This window comes from Microtus ochrogaster, chromosome 5 (assembly GCF_000317375.1).
Source record: "Microtus ochrogaster isolate Prairie Vole_2 chromosome 5, MicOch1.0, whole genome shotgun sequence".
Lineage (NCBI taxonomy): Eukaryota > Metazoa > Chordata > Mammalia > Rodentia > Cricetidae > Microtus > Microtus ochrogaster.
Window position 1 is genome coordinate 34,450,095 of NC_022012.1, and position 7,335 is coordinate 34,457,429.

Genomic DNA, 7,335 nt, shown 5'->3' on the forward strand with positions numbered 1-7,335 from the left:
CTCTCTCTCTCTCTCTCTCTCTCTCTCTCTCTCTCTCTCTCTCTCTGTGTGTGTGTCTGTGTGTGTGTGTGTGGTCGTCTTTATAGGAATACAGATAAATGAATTTTTAAATACATAGTTATCCAGGTTGGCTTATTCATAGGCTCTAGAAAAATGGACTTTTTTTTTTGTCTCGTTTTGTCATTTTGAGACAGGGTTTCTCTGTGTAACAGCCCTGGCTGTCCTGGAACTTGCTTCGTAAACCAGACTGGCCTCAAACTCTCAGAGACCTACCTGCCTTGGCCTCCCAAGTGCTGGGAATAAAGGCATGCACCACCACACCCGGCTTGGAAAATGGTCTTAATAAAACCTCTTGACCAGCAGTGCTAGGTTCATCCAGAAATGTCCCAAGGAGCCACTGGTTACCAGGGGAAGCAGCACAGAAGCTGCTGAGAGACAATGAGCTCAGAAATCCCCCTGGGAAGTTCACACCGTTCTCATTACGCGGTCTCTATACGCATGAAGTCTCCACACAGATACGATGGCATCTCTGTATGCCTTCTGGGAACCACACGTATGCACAAGCAGGCCATGAGTCTGTGTGGGCAAAGATGAACTTAGAGAGTTGTGGGTGGGATGAGACATCCAGAGGAGGGGGAGGGTGCTCTTCCCAAACAGTCGTAGAGCTGTAGAATGAACAAAGTCTGTGGAGCGTCCTTCTTCCTTAGCTTCAGAGGAACAATCTAGATTAGATCTTTAAAATATGTCAGAAGAAAGGGCTTTATGAGCATAAGATGTAACTACATCTGTTTATCTCCAGAGCTGTAATTGCAGTACCTGACCAGAACATTTAAACTTCCATAACGGGGGCTGGAGAGATGCTTTAGAAGAGCACTGGCTGCTCTTCCAGAGGCCCTTTCTGAGTTCAGTTCCCAGCAACCACATGGTGGCTCACAGTCATCTAGTAAGATCTGGTGCCCTCCTCTGGCTAGGCAAACATGCAGCCAGGACACTATACATAATAAAGAAATCTTTTTTTCAAGAGAAGGCTTCTTGGTAGCTTTGGTGCCTGTCCTGGAACTAGCTCTTGTAGACCAGGCTGGCCTCAAACTCACAGAGATTCGCCTGCCTCTGCCTCCCAAGTGTTGGGATTAACGGCGTGTGCCACCACTGTCCAGCTAAATAAATAAATCTTAAAATAAATAAATAAATTCCCGTAATGTGGTTTGGAATAGTGGGGAGGCTTGGGCTATTAAGGTAAGACTGGAAACTCCCCCAACCTTGCCTAGTTCAAGTCCTGCCACAGGCAGTAAACATTGTGTATCCATGTCTCTTCGTGCTTTCCCTGGGTAGGGAGAGAAAATGCAGGCTCAATTTCCTCTGTTTATCTGCTGTGTCTAGCGCAGGTCCACACTAAATGTAGTGATAGGAGAGGCGGGGCTGCGTCCCCAGCACCCCAGCCGCTTGGCTAGCTTATGCCCCAAAATAATTACACGGACACTGTATTTTTTAAAACACTGCTTGGCCCATTAGCTCTAGCCCTTACTGGCTAATTCTGATATCCCTATCAACCCATTTCTAATAATCTGTGAGCACCGGTCTTACCGGGAAGATTCTAGCCTACGTCCATCCTGGGTCGGAGCTTCATCGCGTGTGCCTCAGAGAGCAGAGCTATCCCCGCGTCCGCCCAGGAGACAGGAGCATGGCGTCTCTCTGAGGCGTCTGCCCCCGAGAGGAGAGCTGTCGAGTCTGACCTCACTTCCTCTTCCTCCCAGCGTTCTGTTCTGTTTACTCCTCCCACCTATGTTTTAACCTATCAGGGCAAGCAGCTTCATTATTTAATTAACCAATGACCTTCCTCCATCACTAAATGCTTGGGAGCTGAGTGATTCTCTGCTGCAGCTGAGTAACACGGGAAAGAATGGTGGCCTCCAGCTAGGTTCTGCCAAACCCACAGTGTGGACACCTCGTCGTGTTCAGCTCACTTTCATGAAGAACCGAGGTTTACAGGGCAATAACTTCCTTGCTTTCTCCAGATAGGTAGGTAAGCCACAGCGATTCATAATTTGTTCATGCTGGCTCAGTAAGGGTGATGTCTGGAAGGGCCCATTTTGGTTGGCTGACATCCACCCTCCTCCATTGGCTGTCTGTTGAACACTGTTGGTTTTGGCCACAGCTGTCATTTACCTTCCCCCACCTCCTAGGAATGGTATGGCTGGGGAAGATGCAAGGCCCTGGTTCTGAGTCACAAGTCTCTCTGCTTGCGGGGGTTGGGAAATGTTTCTCCCCATCTCCTGTCTCCTGAGCTTGGCCACTGCACACATCAGTCTTGTCAATGAGCAGCTGCAAGCAGCTGCTGACAGCCCAGAGCATCTCAGCCACAAACCATAAGCTTCTCACAGGCTGGACCCCAAGACTTGCCCGGGCTCTGTATGTGCTGTATCCTCCCCAGTTTCATTGGACGATTTCAGCTAAGCCTCATTCAATACTTGGAGAGAGAGAGAAAAAGAATCCCAACTTTTCCATCAGCTCTATAACACCTTTCTTTGCCAGAGGCCACCATCTAGTTTTCTATTCTCATTTCTGGTCCATTGGGGAGAAGAGCAGCCACTCTGTGAGCTGTCTGTCCACACTCTAGGAAGAGAAGAGGACTCACAATAGGGCAGCTTGGTTGCACACTTGCCTGCACCTCCAACTGGAGCCAAATCCTGAGCTAGAACTTCCCTTGGGTGACTCTCCAGCTACGAGATGAGCAAGCTGGATTCAAAGGCACTCACGGGGCCATCCGGCTGAACAGCTGCATAGCCGCAGAGCGACTGTGGACTCAGGCCGGGCCTCATTTTTCAGGCCCTCACGCTGGCAGGAGCCTAGCTGGGAAGATAAAGACCTTTCTGTCTTCCGGTTTGGTAATTTCTGTTCTCTGCCAGGTGCCTACGCAGCAGCAGAGGGAAATGATGTTGGATTCTTAGGGGAGAAGACTCAAACGGGTCATGGTTCGGTTACAGAATGAAGGTGGGCATGGATCTGCTCACCCTCCAGGTGGCCTTTGCCTTGGAAAAGCTGCCACTCAGAAACCACAGCAGCTCAGTTAGGAAGACAGTGGCAAGAGCATGCGATTAGCAGTCAGAGGAAGGTTCTTCACAGATGTCCGCTCTGAGCTACTACTGTCCTTCACTGTGAAATAAGGACCTTAGGTCAGGTCTCTCTGATGCTCCTGTCACCTTCGGAATATGAACCCTGGTGCTTGGCCTTAGCTCTCCCATGTATGTCCTGGGGGCAATTCTGAGCATGATCAGCTAGAATGAATCCTATGAACCCCCCTTTCCTTTACTGTCGACTCCAAGATGGAGAAAAATGAGAAGAAAGGAAACAATACAGGGATACTCTTTTTAAAAACACTTTTTATTTTATTTTGTATTTCATATGCAATGGCGTTTTGCCTGTACACATGTCTATGTGAAGATGTTGGATCCTCTGGAACTGGAGTTACAGACAGTTGTGAGCTGCCATTTGGGTGCTGGGAATTGAACCTGGGTTCTCAGGAAGAGCAGCTAGTGAGGGTTCTCAACTGCTGAGTCCACTCTCCAGGCCTTAAAACACTTTTTTAAAAATAATTACTTATTTTTAAGAGTGCGTTTCTCTTTGTAAATGAGGCTAGCCTTAAATTCATGAGCCTCCTGGGAATACAGCATGCACCACCATGCCCTGTTGAGGAATATTCTTCTCTATCCCTTTTGCTGTGTATTTCTTAGGCGATCACTAGACTGTACTTATTTTTAAAAGAGGGAGAAGGTGCCATCCTCTTTTCTGAGACCTGAAAGGACCCTCAGCTAGTAGGAGCTGCAGAGGGACACAGACCGTGGGCACTTCTTAAGAGGAAGAGAGAAGGGAGTTAACCAATCTGAGCACCAAGTTGTTCCGTACTGGGACCCCCAACCATAAAATTATTTTCATTGCTACTTCATAACTATAATTTTGCTACTGTTACAAATTGTAATGTAAATATCTGATATGCAGGATATCTGATATGTGACCCCCGTGAAAAGGTCATTTGACCCCAAGGAGCCGCAACCTACAGGTTGAGAACCACGGGATTAGCTACCTTTCTCACCGCTGTGATGCAACACCTGCCAAAAGCAGCGAAGGCTTGCTCTTGGGAGGGTAGACTCCATTATGGCAGAGAGAGCATGCTACTTTGGAAGGAGCATGTGTCGGCTCATCGGAAGCAGAAAGAGAACACTGGTACTCAGCTGGCTTTCTCCTCTTTATTCAACCTGGGGCCCCAGTTTATTGGATGGTGACACCCACATTCAAGGTGAGTCTTCAGGTTAACCTTTTGGGAAAGACCCTCATAAAAAACTCCCTCCCCAGGTGTGTTTCCATAGTGATTCCAAGCCAGTCGTGCTGATGATGAAGACTAACAGATGCACTTTGGACTACCGGGCGCATTTTCAGTTCCATGAGAGCTAAAAGGGGAAGGATGAGAAGGCTGGAAAGCCCCAAGCACACTGCTCCCAGAGAAGGAGGAGGAAGAAATTGCAAGGGCTCCCGCTGTGAATCAGCTCCTCGAATTGCCCATGCCTCCCTCAAAGACCCAAGAGTAGAAGGATAACATCCTGGGTGTTGCTGCACAGGCAGCGGTGTTAATTTTCTTCGTGAACAAACATCCTCCGAGAAACAGCGACCACTAAGTCCCTGCCTCTTCAGCCGACCCCACAGGTGGGGGTTGATGACAGAACAGGATCCAGAACACTCTTACCTCTTCCTCGGCCTGACCCTTCAGGAAGAAAACAGCCACTTTCTCTCCCCGGGTGAGGAGAACATTTCATTACTTAGCCCCAGGCACAGCCTCCATTAAAGTCACCCTGGCCAAACCTTGAAAGCCAACTGGGGCATCTTACTGTCCAGCCATAAAAAGAAACACACTGAATAGCCAGGTTGAGAAGCATCTTTGTGAGAGAGGAAAGAATATATAAAGATAACCTTGTTTGAGTAGGAAAAGGAAATGAGACAGAAATTGGCTCTGTTTACTGCACAGAATGGAATTCTATGCACTCCAGCTTTGGTTAGAACAAATATTTACCAAGTCTCGTACGTGTTAGACACTGCAGCAGGCGCCTTCTCCATGGTGCTGCTAGGCTGAGGCCAGGAAGGTGCAATGACTCCAGAGGACTAACACAGCTGCCGAACCTGCTGCCTCCGACCCAGAACCCTTCCCTGCCGCCCACAGCTCCATCCTCCTACTCATCCTCATCCTCATGAGTCCGAACCTCATCTGCGAGGATACCACCCAGGTGGATCCATCACCGCAGAGGCACTGAAAGATGATACACTGTTGCTGCAGCTATCCCAGCTGCGGCTCATGAGTCCAGCATGTGCAATGCTCGGAGTGGCATCCTCAGTACCTCCTGGGAGGGATGTGGTCTATAGTTCCCAGTGGGATGGGGAGATCTCAGAGGTCTTTGTCTTTCAGCTGTGACCCTCTGCCCCTCAGTTTGTAGACATTCCTTTCTTTTTTCAGTCAACCTAAATTGCTTGTGGGCTATGAATTTCACAAGCATCATTATGTTAGCAGTGACGGTGGAGCTTGGAAGTATTGTGCCTTCTCCGAGCTGCATGGCACAGTGAGAGTCACCAAGAGTGTGTGCAATCACGGCCCCTTTCCAATTCTTGCAACTTGGTGGCATGAGCCCACACCTCTCTGTGTTTGTGAATGGGTTTGGTGACCCACTGGGTTTCGGGATTTCTTCCAGGTGACTTTATGGAATGGATTGACAAGGATAACCTCAAATATTTTGTGTGAGGAATCTTTATCAACCCAGTAAAAATCCAGGACTCTCGAAACCCCATCCAGCTATTTCTTCCACAACAAATTGGACGAAGGCTTTGGGCAAACATTAGCTAAGCGGTTAGCACTATGGCAGACAGGCCAACCATAAGTGGCACCCATGGGAATTGGTTGTTTGCTGGCATCACAATGCACAGGAGTCCTGTATATGGCACAGCCTTGCTCGGTCTTGTATTCCAGTCTGAGCACTTTATCCTGCTGGGTGGGGTTTACAGTGCTGCTAGCAGGGGACCCAAAAAAGAAAGCTGCTGGGGTCAGGCTGCCTCTTCCTGTGTGACCTTCCAGATGTGCCTGTGTGCACCCAGCTTGGTTCACCTGGTGGCTTCTATGGATGGGAAGGAATTCACAGGCTTTTCTCCCAGACTTTTGTCCTTGACATCCATGCACAGACTCCGCTCAGGGTCCTGCTGTGAGATGCACTCTCTCATTCCATGGATTGGTTTTTCACATCTTCTCCCTTAATTCACACCACACTCTTCAGAGCAAGGACAACTGTTCTTTAGGCACCATTGATTTTTAGTGTTTGACCCATACTAGATACCCAGTAGATTTGCTGAGGGTTTTTTGTTTTGTTTTGCTGTTGTTTTGTTTTTAGTAGGCATATGCTTTGCCTTTTAGCTACACCCTCAACTTTGAATTATCAATTTGAAAAAAAACAGGAATCTAGATGACAGATGGACTGATAATGATGGTCTTCCTTCAACATTACCATCTCTCAAAGTAATTGAGTCATTTAGTTTTAGCCTGACAAGTTGACTTGCTCAACTCCCCCGGTTTGTCAGCGAGGTCTAAGACGGTTTGGCTCTTCTGGCTTTACGACTTGGCTTAATTGTTTACTACCTATGGCGTGCAGTACAGTTGGTTTTCTTCCCCAACCCTGGCTTCCTCACTATAATGTGATACTGTAGAGCACATAGATGGTTGCCATTTATCTTAGCACATAGAAAGCCAAGTATGGCGACCGATGCCCGCAATCCCAGCACATGGGAGGCAAGGAAAGGAAGACATTCATGAGTTTAAGGTCACCCCACGTTATATAACATATTATAACAAATTCCAAACCAGCCAGAGCTATGCAGCAAGACCCTGTCTCGAAAGGAAACAAGCTTGGCATATAGAACACTGTTAGGTCTCCCACCCTCACTTTTGGTGCCTCTTCTGCCTTCCCCACCGGCCCTCACACACAGTAACTGGTAGACAGTTTGCCCTGTCTAATATCTCTTCCATGTAACTTCTCTTTGTTTCCCCGTGTTTCTCTATCAGGTATCAAATGCAAAACATTCTAACTCGCTCCTAGGTCACCTCCAAAGCATCATGCACCCTCCACCCAACCCCATGAAGGCCCTAGTACTTTTCTAGAGGAGATATAAGGTGCTACTCTCTGGCACCCCAGAGAGCAAGAATAAAAGATGTGTGTCTTTGTTTTGAGGTAGGGTCTCACCCTGTAGCCCAGCATCAAACTCACAATGATTCCCCCATACAGAGATTGCACACACCTGCCCCACAAA